The sequence below is a fragment of the Anguilla anguilla genome, chromosome 18 (assembly GCF_013347855.1).
Source record: "Anguilla anguilla isolate fAngAng1 chromosome 18, fAngAng1.pri, whole genome shotgun sequence".
NCBI classification, from domain to species: domain Eukaryota; kingdom Metazoa; phylum Chordata; class Actinopteri; order Anguilliformes; family Anguillidae; genus Anguilla; species Anguilla anguilla.
This window is the reverse complement of record NC_049218.1, coordinates 16,952,320-16,973,305: the sequence shown is the minus strand read 5'-3', so window position 1 is coordinate 16,973,305 and position 20,986 is coordinate 16,952,320. Positions and strand designations below refer to the sequence as shown.

The 20,986-nt window shown below is 43.8% G+C and overlaps 1 protein-coding gene and 1 long non-coding RNA gene across 8 annotated transcripts in view; one reads left to right on the top strand and one right to left on the bottom strand.

The window, feature by feature from the left end:
* The window catches only part of LOC118218132 (GDNF family receptor alpha-1-like), a 73,131-nt gene that overhangs the window by 13,436 nt on the left and 38,709 nt on the right, over positions 1-20,986 (top strand). The window lies entirely within an intron of this gene.
* Positions 693-20,986, bottom strand: part of LOC118218133 — a 51,345-nt gene continuing 31,051 nt past the window's right edge. For 2 of the 7 annotated variants that reach the window (XR_004763367.1, XR_004763369.1), the window contains 2 exons: positions 14,604-14,701; positions 693-995 (listed from right to left, as the gene is read on the bottom strand). This is a non-coding gene — a long non-coding RNA (uncharacterized LOC118218133). Of the gene's footprint in view, positions 996-4,526; positions 4,640-14,603; positions 14,702-20,986 lie in introns of those variants that run through there. The other 5 variants (XR_004763371.1, XR_004763366.1, XR_004763370.1 and 2 more) reach the window with 5 other exon arrangements.

Below are 20,986 nucleotides of genomic sequence, written 5' to 3'. Positions count from 1 at the left end.
CTTGAAATGAAGTCTTGCAGAGAGCATAATCGTAACACGTATTAAACACAAATTGTATTATGTCATTAAGTATATAAACATAAACAGGAAAGATCTCCAGACTCTCTACATGTCACTCTAAGTTATCATACTGTCATGAAGTTATTTACACTGATTCTATGGACATAGGATGCTTGGGGAAATTGTGTTTCCATTGTTGTTCCAATGAGAATTCATCAGAGAATGCAGTGTCTGTAACTAGTGAAAGAAGTGCACATAAAAATATTTTGGATGAACATTGATTTATGAACAACATCCAGAAATATCAGCAGTGTGATTAGGATCTAAATGAGATCAAAGATGGTGTATCAGCCTTATATTTGTGTGATTGTTTAGAGCACCATGGGTTATCTGAGATGTTGCATGAACTGTATTCAGACAGATATCAAATGCAGATTAGAGATGGTGTATGAGATGTATTCAGACAGACATCTAATGCAGATCAGATATAGTGCAGAAGCTGCCTTAGGACAGGTCTTTAGTGCTGATGAAAGATGGTATAGAAGCTGTATTCAGTGCTACTGAATGCTCCTCTGCACTTAGAACACCTATATGTATTTACCCCAACCCCCTGATACCTCGTCCTCATCTCATATCTGGTGAAGTAGATCCGCTAGCTCCTCCCAAACCAAATGTACGTTTACCCTCCCCCCACACCCCCCCCCCCACCTCACACCCCATGGCATACTGCAGCGTGCAGCTTAGCGCAAAGAGGGGAGGGGAGGGGAGGGGGGGGGTGCGCTGTTCATTCTCACTCAGTCCTGAATGACACCATCTCTTGCAGAGGGAGGGCCGGCCGTGTTCTGGAACAGCACAGGGCCCGCTGGGCGGGGTGCAAAGAGCCAGGTTCGAGCAGTGGAGCCGCAGGACCCCAGTAGAAACAGGAGGGCGCGCCCCAATTGGGCTATCTTGGGTAAATAATCCCTGGAGATGGCATGAGCCATGCTGAACCGCGGCTGTAGAGAGGGAGAGACACATAAAGCAGGCCAATCATCGTGTGTGTTTAAATACGGTCTGTGTCCAGCAGTTCTGCAGGACTCCACTGCTTCGCTGCCCACTACAGCCGATTTATTGGGCATTTGTGTGTATATATTTTGAAAGCATTACGGTCATTTTCAAGACACTGTCTGTCTGGGCTTCCCGTATTACTTTGGCGAAATTGGTAAGCTTTCACTATTAAGAAAATGCTTGCCTAGCGTATTTTAGATTATGGCCTTTCTGGAGGGCAACAGTCCAGCAGGTTTACAGCTCCCATAAAGTTCTGAACACTTTCAAAGCTGCGCATGGAAGCATAATTGGTCAGAAAAGGAACATAAGACGGCTTAATGAGTTAAGTATGAGCGGGCCTTTCAGCCCATCAAGGGCTGCCTCTTTACCTATCTGTGGGCAATATGTACACCCGCGCTTCCACGCTCCGATGATCTCCGCTTTTATTACCTGGAAAGCTGTTTCATGCCATAATAACCAACTAAAAGAGAATCATTGTGAGCAAATAAAGAATACCAGTTCAAAGGTTCTTTTTTCACTGAAGTCAACCTCTGTCCTCTTGTTCCATTTAAAGCCATTTCAAAAGATACACAATTCCTATATTTATAATTATTTCTCACTATCTTACATTCGATATTTGGTTTGCTCCCATGTTTAGTTAAGGGTCTTAATTTTTCATTGACCACTGTATTTGGATATTATATATTGCCTTTTTTGGAGTATGGAATTCTTGGTTAAACTCCTTTTTTGAAACGATAGTTTCCTTGCTCAATTGCGACCAGCTCTCATCATTTTAGACAGAGTACACAATTACCTGTAAATAATTTAGTGTATTGGTCATACTTTGTTGTCATATTGCAGATGTAATTTAGCTACAAAAATCCAGGCAATGCATAGTCACAGAAGATTTTTGGTGACTCAGCTCTTAAGTGTTTTAAGTCTTTAGTAACTTAGATGTTAGATAACTCATTACCGGTCTTCTTTCCTGTCTCTATATTTGTCTGAGAGTTTCTGTGTCCATTTTATTGCGGTGCCAAGAACTAGGTGCAGTACTCTAAATGTTACCGGAAGGTCTTGGTTATAGATGTGCGTATTATATGCTTTGTTTCTAGATTTTGAATAAAAAGCAAATTTGGTAGTTTATAAAAACAACATTTGGAAAAGCAGCAAGGGGCCCACTCTCTTGAGAGTAGTTTTAGTTCCATTTTTTCAATACCATCCTGTATCTTCTGGTATCTAACTAGCTCTGTTATCTCTTCCCAGGTGAAGCTCTCAATTAAGACGTTTTAGTGCTTCTACAAATCCTCTTCTTCATTTTAAATGAACCTAACTTCTCTAACTTTCTTCTGCAATATTATGAACACTACTTTTCATTAAATTGAGCTTGAGTGATTTACTTCCCAAGGTGCTTTATGGCCAGAATGATTATTTGTTTTCTAACTCAACACTGGCACAAATTTAACAATATGCTAATTAGTTTCTTCCTGAGCAATCTTTTTGATAAATTTTGCTTTATAAAAGTTGCTTCCTTTTGTCTTAAATTCTTCCTTAAGCATTTATTTATCTACTGTGGAGACTGCTTACTCAACTTTTTATCAATTGTTTTGGAATGACTTTACACTGCACATCAGGAATAATTTGAGTCCAGGGAGTGGGAGGCTGGATCAGGTGGCTGTGTTTCTGGCTATGAAGCCTCCAGACATCATTTCCCTCCAGGATCAAAGCTGATTGGAGGCTTTTCCGCTGGGGTTTGAGTCTATAACGTGGAGGTAGGATGTGGGAAGGAAATGCAAGGGACAAGAGTGGGTGTGGTACGATTATTGGTGTGGTATGGGAGGTGTGAGGGTGTGGCAAAGGTGGGGGGGGGGGGGCTATGGCACAGGGAGGAATGGGAGGAGAAGCATGGGAGAACCACACATTAAAAATACTGATTAATTTGGCAGGCTTGTGGTGCAGAAGAGTTTTACGGTTATTATGTTTAATCACGGTTGCTTTACGAGTCAGTCTCCCTTTCTGACCGCTGAATTCCTGCACTGCTCTGACCAATGGGCTGATGACTACTGTCTACCTGCAGTGTGGTTCCGGTGGCTGCACTGATGGCCGACACACACCTGCAGTGTGGTTCTGACTGCTGTGCTCATAACATTTACTACGCGCTCGCAGTACACGCTGTGATACTGTGATAAGTCCAGGTCGGGTTCTTCAGTGGGAAACGGAAGCCGTCACGCTCTCTCTGAGAAAACGACTCACTTTCTCTCCGAGCCTTCGCCACTAACAAGATTCTGAAAGGCAAAGGTAAGAGAAATCGAATCTGCGCTGCGCGATGCGGTGATGTAACGATTCCCGAGTTTGTCATTTTCGAACCCTTTCATTTCACCGCATAGCGTGAGGCACAGACAACAAGCTCGTCGTCACACTGTTACCGGGCAGCGGGGACGACTGCAGAGAGCGGGGGAAATGATTTTTTTTGATTCCCAACTACTGCAGTTTGGTGCAACCCTAGAGATACAGAACAATGGGAGTACAAGTCCTCACATTAATAATGAAGTGCTTTTCTGAATAAAGCTGAAACTGTCATGCAAAGTGATACAGTATATGAAAAATATCAAAAATCAAAATGGCGTATCAAAAGGTGGTATATTTATAAAATGAGGCGACATTAGCTCCTCTGTAGAGCTCCTGAGTGGCTCAGCTGGTCAAGACACTCCCCACAAGTACAGACAGGACGCTATAGAGACATCACAGAATGAGCCCTGCTGACACCATTAGCTGACTGCACCCAGGAGACTCTGGTGGAAGGATATGCTTAGTTACATCCCGTTCAGCGAAAGTTGGGTTTAAGTCAGCCACAAAGTTGTAGCGGTTTTTTTATTTTTTTTGCGGATTGCGAGCGGAAATATTTTGTCTTGGCGAGAAAGAAACTGCAAACTGCGAGTGAAAGTAGTCGCATATCGCTTTCGGGAAACGAGCCCCCAGGGGGAACTTCAGTATACTGCTGCAATAGCTCCCCCCAGTGATGTGGCAAACACACAGGCGACCAGGTGTTGTCAGTTAGCGATTTCCCCTAATCAGCACAGGCTATCCTGTAATCCTGAGGGACCTCTAGGGTGGAAAATGTTTAATGACTCACAGGTGAGTACATCGGAGTATCGCATGTCCATCTGCTGCAGTGGACTCCCACATCAACAGCTTGACAAGCAAAATATATGAATTATATATCATATATGATGAAAACAGTGATTTATGTACGATATAGAGACGTGAATACAATTATATACAAATTCAGCTATATATGAATATTGAAAGACGATTAAGCATTACCATAATGCAGCGATGTATAGATAGTGTGTTGGTGCAGGGCTGTATGTTGCCGTGCGGACGGTGGCAATGGTGCTGATTTGGCACATGCTCAGTTTGCGAATCTGTGGCTCCCAGATAGATTCAGCCAGCGGTCAGGGCAGTGGCGGTGGGTGGGGTGGGGTGGGGTGGGGGGGGCACAGGGCCATTTGAAAATCCTGCGCAGGCAGGACCCCTCCCCACCCAGGATGGAGAGAGTCTGGTGACCGTGTGGATCGGATCCCTTCATCATGTTCACCCCTTCTCCAGGACTGCGCTTTTTGAAAAAAAAGCAAAACGGAAACATTAATGAACAATAAAGGGGCAGATGTAGATTATTCCCTCCTAGCGCTTCCTTGAAAAGGTTCCCTAGCACATATTTATCTTCATGAATAATTCAGACCCTCCAGCAGGCAGTAAGTAACCGGGTCCCATTTGGCATCCGTGTTGTGCTCTGAGAAGGTGTTGAAGGGTGAGTATAATTTAGAATCCATCCATCCGTATTCCCCCACACAAACTCCTCACAAACACTGTCCATCCGTATTCCCCCACGCAAACTTCTCACAAACACTGTCCATCCGTATTCCCCCACGCAAACTTCTCACAAACACTGTCCATCCGTATTCCCCCACACAAACTCCTCACAAACACTGTCCATCCGTATTCCCCCACACAAACTCCTCACAAACACTGTCCATCCGTATTCCCCCACACAAACTTCTCACAAACACTGTCCATCCGTATTCCCCCACACAAACTCCTCACAAACACTGTCCATCCGTATTCCCCCACGCAAACTCCTCACAAACACTGTCCATCCGTATTCCCCCACACAAACTCCTCACAAACACTGTCCATCCATATTCCCCCATGCAAACTCCTCACAAACACTGTCCATCCGTATTCCCCCACACAAACTCCTCACAAACACTGTCCATCCGTATTCCCCCACACAAACTCCTCACAAACACTGTCCATCCGTATTCCCCCACACAAACTCCTCACAAACACTGTCCATCCGTATTCCCCCACACAAACTCCTCACAAACACTGTCCATCTGTATTCCCCCACACAAACTTCTCATAAACACTGTCCACTTCATTTGAGATATGATTGTGAATACTGAACATGGAAAATTAAGATATACTGTATATGGAGTGTAATAAAAACATATTATCTTAACCTTTCTTTGTCTTCTCTGAGATTTTCACATTTTCAGTAAAGGCATTTCATATTTTACACCCAATTCTACATCCTGTACCACTTTCATTAAAAGCCATGAAATGTATTGCATTTCTTTAGCCCTCAGACACATGAACAAGAGGCTGATATGTTTACATTATGCACAATTCTAATATAATTCTTACTGAAATTCAATGGAGACAAAAAAAAATGTGCATAAACCTTTTCGGCTGGGGCAGTGCAAATTTCGCCAGATTTTATGAGGACTTTATCTGTTAACTGTAGCAATGGCTGTCTGATTTGGCAACTGACAGGTTCGGTTGAGTGAATGAAATAATGTTAAAAACCCCCCATTTGCCCTGGCACTCAAAATCTTTTATTTCCCAAAGCTTTTGGCAAACATGGACTTGTGTGGAGCGGTCCAAGAAATGCACTTTCAAATTAATTTGAAACAAAATCCCCCTTGGTTTTTAAGGCATTGTCACTGTAATATGAAGGCAACTTAAAGGATAAAACATTTCTTTGCCAAAACATCAATTACAATACTAAATGGTATTCAACATTGTTTGTGATAATGGCTCGTTTTAAGCTTTGATGTCTGGTATAATGATATTTAATTGACATAAATAAATATCTACATGTTATGAGGAGAAAATAATAAATTAGATGCTTGCCAGTTTTGAAAAACCTCAGCTAAACAAAAGGCTGAACATACAGACTCCATCTTGGATTTGATAAGAATATTTTCTGTGTATAGGCTAAATATTTGCCTGACTTCTAAAAAAAATATGCAAACAGGTTTACATATTTTCTCCTTTCTGATATTTTATTTTAAGGTCCTTCTTAGAGATAATATCAAAATTCAAATAAACTTTTATAAGGGATGCCTTAAATTGGCAAGCTTTTTTCAGGAAGTCATTCCTGAAGGGCAGAGTGGAACTCACAATTAATTTAATTTAATTAGTGTTCTAGAACACCATTGCACCAGTAGCAATTGTTACATCAGCACGAGAATGTGCAGTTAAGAATATGCTAATCACATATTTGTGATCTCACACCTTAAAGGGTAAAAATGAGTTTGACTACTCTATTTCCTTATTGGTTCAGATTTGGGAAGACAGCAGTGTAACATGGGGGAGGTTGTGTTGTGTTGAGCAGTTGGTACTGTATCATGCACTTTGATGGCAGCCATATTCACAAGGTTTAGCGCTGTAGTGTTTACAATAGCCTGTTTGCGAGCCCACCTCAGCCCACCCCTCACGGCTTTCTCTGATACTATTTTTGTTATCAGCATTATATTGAAATTTTTTTTTTTTTTTTTTTTGAATGTTCACAGAAAAGGGGACAAATTCAAATAACAGTAATGTGCAACAAGGCGGTTAATGCTGTTGTGTAGTGTAGCAGTGTACTGTACATTGGAATTAAAATGTAAAATATTAGCATTACAGAAAAAAAAGCCCCTAGAGCTTCACCTACTGTGGGGGGTGAGTTTTGTATGAATATTCCTGGCTGTTTACTGTGCTGCTGTACTGCGTGCTTTGAGGCTTTCTGTTTTATTCCGTACCTTTCATGTGTTTGTTTAGCACTAGGTCATTTGCATTCTGCACTTAAATACAGGATGAAAGAACTAAACAGGTCACCTAGTTTTCCAAAATGCCTGAAGGACTCCTTGGTGAAAGACCAGCCATGCATGCATAATTTCATCTGCACTTCAGGTATTTATAATATATATGTATCCTCAAGACCTTGAAACTTCTCTTAATTTGGTGTGTGGAGAGAACCCAACCCGGGGTGCTGCATCCTTAGAGAGTTACAAATTACTGAAAATATCTTATGCTGAGAAGCACTGATACCAGGACACGCTATTGAGTGTGTGCGTGTGTCTGTGTGTATGTGTGCGCGTGTCTGTGTATGTGTGCATGAGTGCATATGTGCTTCTCCACCAGGTCCTCTCCCTTCCATTTTTAAGGATGAACCTTATCTTCAGCATGCCAGTCTGTCCATGTACTCACTTTTATTTTGTCTTTGTCTGACTACCACTTGGCTGTGAACCTGACATAGGACAGTTTCATTTGTACCAGAATGAGACCACAGTTATCACACCTGGATTACATGATACCATATAGACGGCAGCGTAATACAGATCTTGCGGTCTGAGCCTAGTCTGTTTCCATCCAAGCGAAATGTCTGCGATTGCTGATGTTGTTGTTGCCTGAGTGTTCACAGCATGTACCTCATCAATATTTCAGTCGGCACAATTCTGTGCCACCTCAGAGGGGGAGGAGGCAGTAATTTGGCCGGTCCCAGCATAGGGGGGTGGGGGGGTTGTCTGCCAAAGCGGGGGGATGTTGACACATGCGTCTCTCTTTGTTGGTTTAGGTCTGTGCTGGAAGTATGTAGCGCTGGTCCATTTAAATCATTTATAAAAGCGCATTCAACAGACTGCAGCTAGCGAAGCAGCCTGCCCTTTTCTGCTGACTGAATGATGGGCCAAGCAATTTACAATGGCCCCCAATGGGATCTGACAGCATTCCTGGCACAAGTGCAGTATACAATGCAGGAACTCTGCATCACAGATCACCAACTTACTGAATACTACAAAAATCCTGGATCATAGAGCATACGCTACTGAACAGTACCAGAACTCTGGATCAGGGATCACCAATTTACTGAAGAGTACAAAAATTCTGGGTCACAGATCACAAACTTACTGAATATTTCAGAAACTCTGGATCATAGATTAGGAGCATACTGAACAGCACAGGAACTCACAGATCACAGATCACAAATCGACTGAATATTTCAGAAACTCTGGATCATAGATTAGGAGCATACTTAACAGCACAGGAACTCACAGATCACAATCACCAGTACAGTAAACAGGAAGTATAAATTGCAGCCAACTAGTACAGTGAACAGGAAGTCTGAATTACAGACAACCAGTAAAGTAAACAGAAAAATCTGAACTACAGACCACCAGTATAGTAAACAGGAAGTCTGAATTGCAGACCACAATGTCATGGATCATTTTAAGTATTTAAAATGGTGAAATAAAGGATAAATGAAATAAATAAAAAATGTATTTATGGCCTTGTAATCTTTTTTCAGGAGTCCATGCGTGAAAACAGGGAGGAGAAGCTTCTTATTTTCCTCATATTTTGAGGAATGGACTGATTTTGAAATCTGATTTAGCTAATCTGTGCTATGGGACAGCACTGAGATTATTCCCCCTGTTTCTGTAAATCTGTAAAAGTGGAAGGATGGGTATTTTTTCACAACTTAAACCACCAAACCGAGATGAGAGGTCTGAAATGTATGCTGCCTTTGGTAAAAGCCATTTACCAACTGTGAGAACGGTTCCTGCAGACACTGAGAGGCCCCTTGTGAAGATGGAACCTGTCCTGTTATTAACCAGATCCACAGGTCATGTTCATCTGCTGGTTTAGAGCGGGTATTGCATTTGCCAAGAAACACAGTCATTGTGTGACTGTGTGTTTCTGTCCACATGCAGTAGACCCAGAAAAACTCCTGAACTGGGAAAACCAGTTTCAGTGAAACAGCTCAAAGATTCAGAACCCCTAAAATAAATATTAAAGAGAGAGAGAGAGAGAGAGAGAGAGAGAGAGAGAGAGAGAGAGAGAGAGAGAATCTAGGAAGGTATTCCTTTCTTGGGTTATCTTGACTATTACACTATTTCGCCATTTTGAGCCTGGTAATTTTCTGTATACAGTATTTGTGGGCATTAAACTGACCTATTCCATGTGAACACTTACAGTGTCAATATTTGGAATAGTGTAATAGTCAATAAAGGCACAAGATAAGCCAAGAGAGGAATATCTTCCAAGAGCCCCGCTCTCTCCCTCTCTCAGTAATGCTTCATTTGGCTTTTCTGAATCTTTTGCCTTTTCTGGCTGTTTCATGGAAATTTTTTCCCAAACTCAATCTCTTGAAGTCGCACCAATATCTGTGCTGCAGGGCATGAGCTTGTTGCCTGGGATGCAGCTGACACGCCAGCCGCATATTATTAAAGTGTGTTCATATGAATACCAAGAGGCATTTATAAAAGGCAACAGAAACCCTTACATAAAGTCATTTGGTAGATGCAAGAGGGCAAGAGATTGAAATGGAATGAGCTTCGCTGCCAGGGAAGATATTTTGCTGTGCTTGGCCTCGCAGTGTGTGAAAGCACACAGTCACATCCGGCTGTGTCTGAAGAGTAGTGTTGATGGCAGGCGCTTGGGTCCGCCTGTCCCGCGCTTAATTAACATCAGACGAAAGAAACTCAAACCAGGCTTCTATGGTGAATGGCTTCATTTAATGGGGAAAATCCCACTGGACAGTGTGTGGCAGTGTGACAGCATAGGACAGAACATGGCAGTGTAGGACAGAATGTGACAGTGTAGGACAGAATGTGACGGTATTGGACAGGATGTGACACTGTGGGACAGAATGTGATGGTGAGAACTGAAGTAAGACAGTGAAACCATGAGACCATATCCAGGTGGGTTTTCAGACGGACAGACAGCCCTGCCGGGTCAGCTCGGACGAGATTTAATCATCGCCTGACTGAAAAACAGTTAAACCTGCTGACACCGTTTCAAGAGAACAAATCTGTGTTTGTTTGTTTGTTTGTTTGTTTGTTTGTTTTGTGTAAGTACACACCGTGGCATATTTGCATATAACTATTTCACCACCCGTTTAATTAGAGCCGTGTGTGACAGCCGTGCTCAGAGTGAAATGATGCTCAAACACAGCAGGAGCTGTAGAGGGAATTAGAGCTGCTTTAACTCATTGTACTGCGGTAACTCGCTAATATAACCTCAGCCCTCTCTCCCTACTCCTCCCTCTGCCCTCTTTCCTTCTCTCTGTTTTCCTCTGCCCCTCTCTTCCTCTCTCACCTCTTGCACCGCCTCCAGACCCCTCTCGCTCTGTTTCCTCTCCTCTGTTCACCTTCATCCTCTGCTCTGAGCTCTTACATAATCTGTGTGCTCTCGCTATCTTCATGAGCACAGTGCAGACACATCATACAGACACACGCGTGTAACGTGTAAATACACGCAAACACATACACATGCATTCCAGCCCTACACGCGCGTACTTATGCAGGCACGGACGCGCATTAAGCCAGACATGCGCAAATCTGCATATCTGCGCGCAGACATATGGTACGAACGCATTCAGGCACCGTCCGGTCCCTGGCCCTCACGCATCTTCACAGGGCGTCGGCCAATGAGGAGGCTTCTGACTGGAGACGCGGAGGCCGACGCTCTGCATTGAGTGTTTGACAAGAAAATTGAACTTGGCTGCTAACAAAATAAAACGATTAAGGTCTACAGGGAAGGAGGGAGGAATCTGTCGGGCGCAGCAGTTTGTGGAATCAGCGAGCGCTGGCCTGCTCCGAATGCTCTCCTCAGCTCCAGAGCGCTGTCTGTTTAATACTGAGGAGGAGGAAGAAGAGCAGGAGGAAGAGGCGGAGTGCAGACAAAAGTATGGGGCTCCTGTGGGCTCTGCTTTAATGAGAAGTGATACAAAGGAAGAACAGACAGCAGCACCCGCTGCATTACGGTGAAGACAGCTAGCTGACGAACCTGCTGAATTACCCTTTGCAGTGCCAAACTCTCAGCACGGGGTTAAAACACGTTAGAAATAATCACCCAGCCTCTGCTTTAAAAGGGGGGAACATGGGGGATCGCCAGTGTCCCCCTCCCTGACAAAAATACAAATTAGCTTAGAGGAGAAAAAAACAGAAGGATTACTGCCTGTGTGGTTTGACAGAACACTGTGGAATTGACTAATCTGGGTGCTTTTCATTTGGAGACTCCAGAATGAGCTCTGGAATTAAAGCTGGGCAATGGAAAGATTATCAAAGGAGGTTCAAGCTTGGGGAAGTAGCTTTGCACCTTTATTGAAGTTACCTAATCAAGTGTATCATTCTCTACCTGGGTTTCTCATTTCTCTGCACCTAATTGATCAATGAAAGCAGTTGATCACACAGTTAACTAACCTTGCACCGCTTTTGGAGTAAAAGTTGGCTGCTGATTTTAAGGTGAAAACAAAAACCAGCAGATCCTGTGGTTCTGTTGTATCCAACACCTCTCACCCCCCCCCCCCCCCCCCCAACATCGCCTCATTCTTTGCAGAATTTAAACGTGTGTGCCCTGCCACTGACAGCAGGTATGCTGTGTTAAGGTGTGCATAATTATCGTTACACTTATTTACACTCGGAAGCTCTAGGACAGAAAGCAGCTGCTCGGGCCCGGAAGATGTTTACCGTAGTAATCAGAGCGTTCAGGAGGATATGTTAATCAGCATTTCATTTGCATTTATCATATAGGGTTTTGTAATGAGGCTTGGAGCTCCGGGGGCGTCCTGTCCGGGGGGCGCAGGAGACCCAGTTCTGCTGCCGAAATCAGCCGAGGGCCAGCTGGTCCCCCGCGGCCCACACAGTCCTCAGGGTCCACAGCACACACGCAGAAGGAGGCCTGGGTTCGCTCCTAAGATACTAGCGTGCCGTGTGACGTAAACAGACGCTTGTATTTTTGCTAAAATGTGGAATGCAATGATGGAAATCATTACAACAGCCTGAAATCTGAAATCAAGTTGATCTCATGGGAATCGCTCCCTCATTTTGAAAGTACTATATTTTGAAGTCTTACTGGAGGAAAATAATGCATTCCCCACGCTGATCTTTGTGCGTAACGCCTTGCTTAGCAGCATTGTGAATTATGAAGTCGTACAAAGAGCTCAAAATGTGAAGTGTACAAGGGAGGGTGCAGACGAGTTTGTAGGTTGAGCACATCCAATTCCCACCGTCATTTGAATTGTCTGATTAACTATTTGTAGCTCCACTGCCGATTTGGGAGAGCAAAGACATCCACGGTTCACATCGCAGCCCCGAGCCATGCTCACACAGAGCTGAACTGGAGGAAGACTGCGGCTTTTGGCATGCAGTCAGCGGGCACCTGATGGGGCAGCGGAGCGATGAAATGCTGACCCCCTAGCCAACCGAACCCTCTCGTATCCTGAGCAACGCATTCACCAATTACTCATTGCCTTTATGGTGCTACTGGCCACAGTCGGCGCCTGCATGGTCCACATTCAATCTATATTCATTTCTTAAGAGAGGGCTATTGCCACCAGGTAGCGGCGCTTGGAACAAACTCTCAGGCGAGCACAAAAGGTCCCCACAGTAACCAACATTCCATCACTATAATCATGCGGATGATGGAGGAGCTGTCTGGGGCTTCTGGGCTGGCTGGGCGGAGGGGAGCATCACCTATACTATCTCAGCTTCGCCAAGCTAACGATTTATCAGGCGTCCAGCCGCTGCAGCCTGTAAGTCGATATTGTGTGTGGTTTAACGTTAGCCCCTAAGTCATCTGTGGTAATGCAAAGGGCAAGAAGTCTCTCCTGACAGTCACATTCCATAAACATTGTTTATGAGCTACTGGGCTTCACGTGTAGCCCCATGTTATAATTCTGAAGGTGAGATATCAGCTCCTGTGCCAGTAACCTTGTGGAGAAACTGATAGCTGTGAGGATGATTAATGGCAAATCATTAAGAAGAGTCAGATAGTTCCCTGGCATTAAAAACTTTATACCTCCGCATCTGAGGGAAAATGACTATCAATCACGCGTAACCATTAGGACAGGGCCTGTATTTGACACTGCATCATCATTTTGGATTTTCTGGACTGTTATATGAAATTACGTGATCGTAAATAAATCTTTCAAAGCATTAATTTCATAAAACAATTTGGGGGGTGTGGTGCTCTGGTTTTTAGTATTTATGGAATGTAGAGGTAGCCCTGTGTGGTTTTATTAAATTTAGCGGTTTCTGATGTAGAGCACACTGTTTGCATTTAGTGTATGTGGCATGCAGGGTGTATAATAGTCATTAGTTCTCCTGTACTATGATGTGTGGCCTATTGGGTATAGTGACTGCCTCTCCCGTGGTACTGTTTGTGGCCTGTAGGGTGTTATATAGTCACTGGCTCTCTTGTAGTGCTGTGTGTGGCCTATAGGGTGTATAATAGTCACTGGCTTGCAGGAGTACACAGCATCAGCTGCAGTGCTCCTGGTATGGTGGTATGGATGGCATGGTGGAAACCCATCTGTCAATTCCAGATTTGACAATACTATATTTTGACATGGGACATAACACTAATCCTCCTCTCTCCCACCAGCTCCTGAAGATCTCAGCACAGACACCGCCCTCTGCATCTGGGGGTCGGTCCAGTTCTTACAGTGCTATACTTGTGTTTGAGCCAGTAGATATACAGGTACATTTCATACATTGCAAGGTATGAACAGTATTAGCATGTTTTAAAGACTTATTGTCCTTTTCAGAAAACAATGCAAGGTCACTGTATATCTGCAAATGCAAGCACAGTGGTGTGCTGGTACACACACAGGCTCATTTACAGTATGCCTCAAAACACATGCTCCCTTTCTCTCTCTTTCTTTCTCTCTCCCTCTCAACACACGCTCCCTCTGTCTCTGTCTATTGACACACTCTCTTTCTGTCTTTCTCTCTCTCTCATACACATACACAACCTTATAGGGCATTGATTTTTCACAGAGCCATTTCAGTTGTCAAGGGCATTGCAAAGTGTTTGTGGCGGGGCGGAGTTTGCGGTGTTATTGGAGTGGGGGCTGAGAGAGAGGCGGTGACACCGAGAGCGCGATACGGTTCCTGTTGACGGATTTAATATGACGGCTGTGGCGGACCGGCCCACAGGCAGCGGGCCTGCACGCGCATTTATGAGAGCTGTTTGGTAATTATGGAGAGTTGCACTGCAGATAAATGCTTTTGGTCTCGGCGGCGCGTGCGCGCGGAACAGGAAATGAAAAACCTAAAGCCGCGCGACTGCTCGCGCTGGCGACGCTAAATGCCGCGTTGCGGTCCTGCGTTTTTACACTGCGGCAGGTCAGCGGGGTGCTGGCGGTTAGGAGAGGTCTATGCTGTGCACACACGCGCACACATGTGCACGCACGCATATATGCACACACACACACACACACACACACTTGGGAACACTGGGAGAAATGAGCGTACCGCTCTCTCCCTCCTCCTCTTCTCTTTAATATGAGCTCAGGTTTTCTTTATAATGCAGGTCGACTGGAAGCCAAAACCCAGGGCAGAAGACTTGCCTGCTGGCGATAGTAAAACAGCACATTTTCACGCGCTATTAATCATTGATTTCTACAGGATTAAGAGATATAACTAAGCCTTAGACTATGAATCTCACGCAGTTACAGGCATATGTATACATGCTCACACACACACACACACACACATATATACTGTACACTTGTATGCATGCATGCTTGTTTAGTTGCTGGCATGCATGCATGCTTACATGCGTGCATGCACACATGCACACGTGTAGACAGACTTCCAATTACCCAGCCTCATTATCCTGCTCATTCAGATAAGAAGCAAACAGAGAATTCTAATATCCTGAGGATACATATTTAATGCATCCATTGTAGAAGGGGGCGCAGTACTGGAAATTAAATTTGACTCTTTTATTTCTTTTTGAAAAACCCATCACTACAATACATGATTACTTCAAAAAGTCGTTTTCACACTGTCTCTGTGACAGTTAACTCCACCCCCCTGAGACCGGGCATGACTCCTTGCATGAACATAGGCAAACTCTGATAGTACTACCTGTCCCTGTCGAGGGTGAAGTTAATGTTTGAGTGTCAAAGGTCAAAGGGTTATAATTCTCATTCCAGTTCAGGTTTGACTGCCAATCAATCTCTAAACCCTTCCTGTCAGCATGTACACAGACACAAACTTAATGAAAAAACAAAACAATTTTGGCTGCAGAAACTCTGAGGGAGGAACTTCCCGCAAGACCACATTTACTAATATAAAGAAAGATAGTGAGACTCAATAATAAGCACTACAGAAAAGTGCTAACTCTGTGACTCTGGGTCATTCTCCAATCAGGTCAGAGTTTCCCTGAGTTTTTCATTCCTAGAGTGAAATAATCAATATTACATCAGATCTGTCAAGGGGAGGCCAAGGTCACGCTTGTAATGATTAGATGGAGAAATGGAGACGCTGTTTTCTCGAAAACGATTTCAAATAAATGCTTTTACATGCATGAAAGTTCTTGTAGTGTCTGACATACTGAAACAAATTCCATTCAAACGTGCCCAACATTATTTACCCTTCAGATTAAAGTGCATACTTCACTCTTTGAGTGTGCCAACTGAAAGAAGAGGCTGTAACCCACCTAGAGCTGGCTTATCAGATAGGTATGTGTTTGTGAGAGACAGAGAGTAATAGAGTGACTGCATGAATGCCTGTGTGTATGTGTGAATATGTGTGTTTGTGCTTCGGGGTGGATGTGTGCTTGTGTGTGTTCTTGTGTGCATTTTTTTCCAGATATGTTGCACACACAGGCACACACATACACACACAGACAGAGTACATACGCAGATCTCCATGCTTAATCAAGTTTTGTTTTTTACATTAGTGTTATTTAATGCATTTTGTGTGGAAAATGGCTTTAATGGAATGAGAGGAAATTCGGCGTCAGGTTCAGTAAATGATTTACATCCGTTTCATTATTTCTGAGCCTAATAAGTCAGTTTCGTTATGCACACAGATGACTGCAACATTTGGTTCCTTCGTCTTTTATTAATTCCTGAATGCTTTTAATATTTATGCCCATGAATGAAGCAGCATATTCAAAGAATATGTAAATAGGAATTAAGTCACTGTTTCAATATTGTCTTACATTGAATAAATAAAGAATATATAATCCACGTGCCCTTTTTGCAAACACGGAAACCTAAGATCAATCCACAAACTAAAATAAACAAATAAAAATAGTCATTTCTCATGCACCGCCTCAGGGCTCCATTTTCTGTGCAGAACAACACAGAGTTTCTCATTACACTCCAGAGAGAAAGTATCACCAGGAGTATGTATATTTCAAACCCATCCATAATAATAGTGCAGGTCAATCAACATCATGCCAGTAATGGAAGAAGTTCACTTGTCACATATACGTTCTAATATAATTATACTTATTAGTTATTTAATTATACTGCTAAGTGATTATTAACTACAGCGCTCTAATTTCCTGTGACACCACCTAGTGATCTGGATCATAAAACTGACAGAAAGAATGACGTTCAGTTTCTTTACACCTGCTTGTTCATTATAGCACTAATTGAAATACTTTCCCCATGGAGACATGTTTAATAAACTTGTCGCAAATCATAAAAGCCCTGGGAAGACTGAGTCCAGTCTGGTACGTAGAGGTCAGACCATTGCATTGCAGAGGAAGTATTTTAAGTGACCATCTTCATAGGAGCCTTCAAAGTGCTATATATTAATAAATCATAAGTAAGCACTTCATATATACCAATAGGAAATTAAATGACTGAGCTGTGCGTGATGGGAGAGCTGCTTTTAAGTTCCATAACCCCGCCTTCATTTCAACCATTCAATGGGACAGGGCCCAGGCATTTAGAAACATAATTGCTTTAGATGAATATTGCCATGACATCAGTGTCAGCAGTTTCCATGGTGAAGGCCGGCAGGCATGCAGATGCAGGAAATCTCTACAACATGGTCAACGCCATTAAGAGGAGTTAATTGATTGACAGGGTGGGTAGTGAAAGTGAGCTCCACCCACAGTAAACTTTGTTTGCTCCAGCAGGCCTTGGCAAAGTATCTGATACTTTTGGGCTGGTTACAGATGGAGAAGCATACTCTTATACACACACTCTTCACACCCACACACATTTAGCAGTGGCTGCTTCCACATAACACATTATTCCCAGTAATTGATTTTAATCATCCCATATTCCCTAATGGCTTTACAAAATATGAAGTTTTTTATTCATTCTCACAATATACTTTCACTCATGTAAATGGATGACAAAGAAAGAAAACTAACAGTTAAAGTATAGAATACGACATCGGTATACAACATTTAACATATAGCTACCAATTTGTTATTTGCATCAGCCATTATCTAGCTGTTTTTTTTTTTTTAAAGATTAAGTGGAACAATTTATTTTAAATATTGCAGACTGCTAGTCATAACAGCTAATTGCAACTGCTGGAGCTGACAGCCACATAAACCTTGTTAGACAGCTAGTGTAAATAAAGCTTTCTATTTTTGGCATTCAATACCCTATGGCTATGTGATGTTTAGGTTTCACATTAAGAAACAGCACCTAATTTTCAGATTTTTTGTTGAAGTAACGGCACACGTTCCACTTTTTTTCGTGAGAAGTGAATCAATTCCCGTCAAAAAAAAAAAAAACTTCAAACAAACAGCCCATATCAAATGGATTGCTTTGCTCTGCGGACCATGGACTCTGCTGACATTACTTCCACTGGCTTCTATTTAGCCTCATGAGTGCACGCTGTGTCTGGGGGGGAGATCCTGCTGTGGATTACACCGGCAGTTTGTACGCTGGGATACGCACGAGTGCGTTCAGGACGATTACCGAGTTCACACCACCCTATGCACAAGTGCGTTCTGGAAAATAACTGCGTCCACACCACCCTACGCACAAGTGCGTTCAGGACAGTAACAGCGTTCTCACCACCCTAAGCACTAGTGTGTTCAGGATAATAACTGAGTTCACACCACCCTAAGCACTAGTGTGTTCAGGACAAAAACTGCATTCACACCACCCTACACACCAGTTTATTCAGGACAATAACTGTGTTCACACCATCCTACACACCAGTGTGGTCTGGACAGTACACCTACACATCAGTCCGTTTGGAACGATAACCACATTCACACCACCCTGCACACTGATGCATTCAGGACAATAACAGCGTTCTCATCACTGCTGGTATTCTGGGTGTTTGTGTGTGTGAGTGTATGCCTGTGTGTAATTGTGTGTTAGTTAGTGAGCGGGTGACTCAGGCTTGTTTACGTTCAGCGGCTAAGCGCGTTAATCAGCAGCGTAATTCTCTCCTCTCACAGGTGTGTCTAATTGAGTTGGGTCCAGCCTCATTAATCACGGGGGCAGGGACAGGGCTGAGAGCCCGTTAGGTCAGACATGGCACAGACCGGCCTGTGACAGCACTAACGCACACCAGCCTCTCTCTTCTGAAACGTAGGATAAACATATTAAACAGGGCTTTCAACTTAGGCTAACATCAAACCGTGCCAGTCTGTCTGGGGGTACACTTCCTGCTAGCTCTTCACAGGAATGCTCATCGTTTCCTAATGCACGAGTGTGTTTTACTACAGTCAAAAATGTTTGAGTTCCTGTGGCCCCTGTGTGCTTCAGCGCAGGAGTCTACAATCCTGGTCTCTAGACATGACAACATCCTGACTTTAATTAAAGCTGGAGCTGCAGTTGAACAAGAGATGCAGGTTTTGTGGCAGCCACCTTTATAATGCCACTGATTATCTGTTGCTGGAGTGGCGGCTTGTCACAGTGGTTAAATGCACCTTCTATAATTCGCTTTGGCTGCTAAATGCCTGAATAAAACGCCTTTCTCACAACACACTGGAGTGTCACTCTATGAATTTTCTTGGGTACAAACAGGGGGCTTTGTTCTTTGTTCCCAGAGAGGAAGTGAGTCCGCTCATCTGCCTGTCTGGTCGCCGTGGAGAAATGATCCACGACACCTCTAATCAGCGAGGAACATCTGGGAAACGTCCCGAAAGTCTTTCCCTCCTCCGCTCTGTTCCCCCGGCTCTCTGGGGTCACGCCCCACCAGCGCGTGCCTCAGTAAAAGCTCCGGGTTTTGTTTTAAAATGAAACAGGTTTTTTTTTTTGAACGCAGCGGTGCAGACGCAGTTCCGCGCCCGGGGGGTGATGGATTAATCCACGCTTTTAGCGTCGGGATGGAGGGGGCCGGCGTGCTCTACCTCAAGCAGATGACAGGGTCACCGCAACAGATGTGCGATAAGACCCCGGGCCCTGCTAATGAAACACGCCAAGATGTAGCTTATTTACAAGACCAATTCCGGCAGAGGATGGGGTGAAACCTTGTTTAAACGCATGACAGCTGTACCCCCTCATGCCCTCACCCCCTGGGATTTTAACCTTCACCCTTACAGTCAGAAGTGCGGTTCACAAGCTGTTCAGCACCTTGCTTTCGCCAGAGGGGGGAGTTCAGGTTACAGGTCGCTGTTATTGCAGTATCACGGTAACGCTGGTGGGAGTCAGAGTGAACAGAGGCATCTGATGAGGTTTACTGGGACTCAGGGAGTCCTTTCAGCTGTCAGTTAGTCCTGAGTGGCATACGGTAAGAAAGAAACCTCTGCAAAAGTCTAGCTTTGCCTGCCTTTTGTTTGATGTGTTTCTCAAAAGACTGTAATGGTGGCCACGGTTTGCTTTACACAAAGCTGAAAGACGTGGATTGTTTGCACATGGGTAGCATGGCGGGGGGGAAGGGGGGTGGGGATGGGGGGGGGGGGTTAGATTGCTTGCCAGTCTATAATCCAGCTCCCAGGCTCCTCTCATGGGAACCAATCAAAAAGAATTGTTCTGTCCTAGTTCATCAATACAGTAACCCTCTAACTGTGCCAAGCATTTCATTTCTACTTACAGTCATGTTCTTTTTTTTCAGTTTTGTATTTTGGCTTTTCAAGAGAATGCTGGGGGAATGGCAGTATAGGGAGCTGGCCTTGTAACTCAGAGAGTGTAGGTTTCATTCCCAGGTGGGGTGCAGCTGTCGTACCCCTGAGAAAGGCCCTCCACCTGAATTGCTTCAGTAATTACTGAGCTGCTCAAGTGGATTATGGGTAAAGAAGTGAATCTTGTAACTTGTTCTGGATAACAGCAGCAGCTAAGTGGTCGTAATGTAAAGCTTTTGGAAAAATTTGTTTTTGTATGCTGCACATTGTGACCCTAATGGTGATTACTGGTGCAGTGTTTTGAGGAGGCTGTGGTTTGGGATTAGAGGAAGTGTTATTCTGCATTATTAAGCATAGAGGAGTTAAGATAAGCCGTGTAATTATTAGAAAACGTGTTTGTCCTATATTTTATTTTATAATGCCCCTGGCAGAGGTACAAGTTGTACTGCCTGAGGTTGCTTCGATTCAATGGGTGTCGTTTCCATTTACAATTAACCTAATGTATCATTAACTCTCAGAGAGTATGTAGGATTGTTTACATTAAATCTGAAACAGCCGCTACCCTGTACACCACTACGCACCAAAAGACTGAAAATCATACTATCATATCACACTGAAACAAGGGTGTCATAACGCTAATAGCCCAGAGAGACTGGGCTAGTTTGTCTTAGTTGCAGGACCTGGACAGTTCTAGGTAGTTTTCGGTGAATTGCCATCGAGACAGAAATGAGATACTCCATTACAGAATCCACCGATGGGCTGTGGAACGCTGTATGTAGAAGAAAAATGTGTTCTTACCCCCATTACAGTGACCGACTCTCCCAACACTCACAGAAATAAGAGCCCTGAGACACAG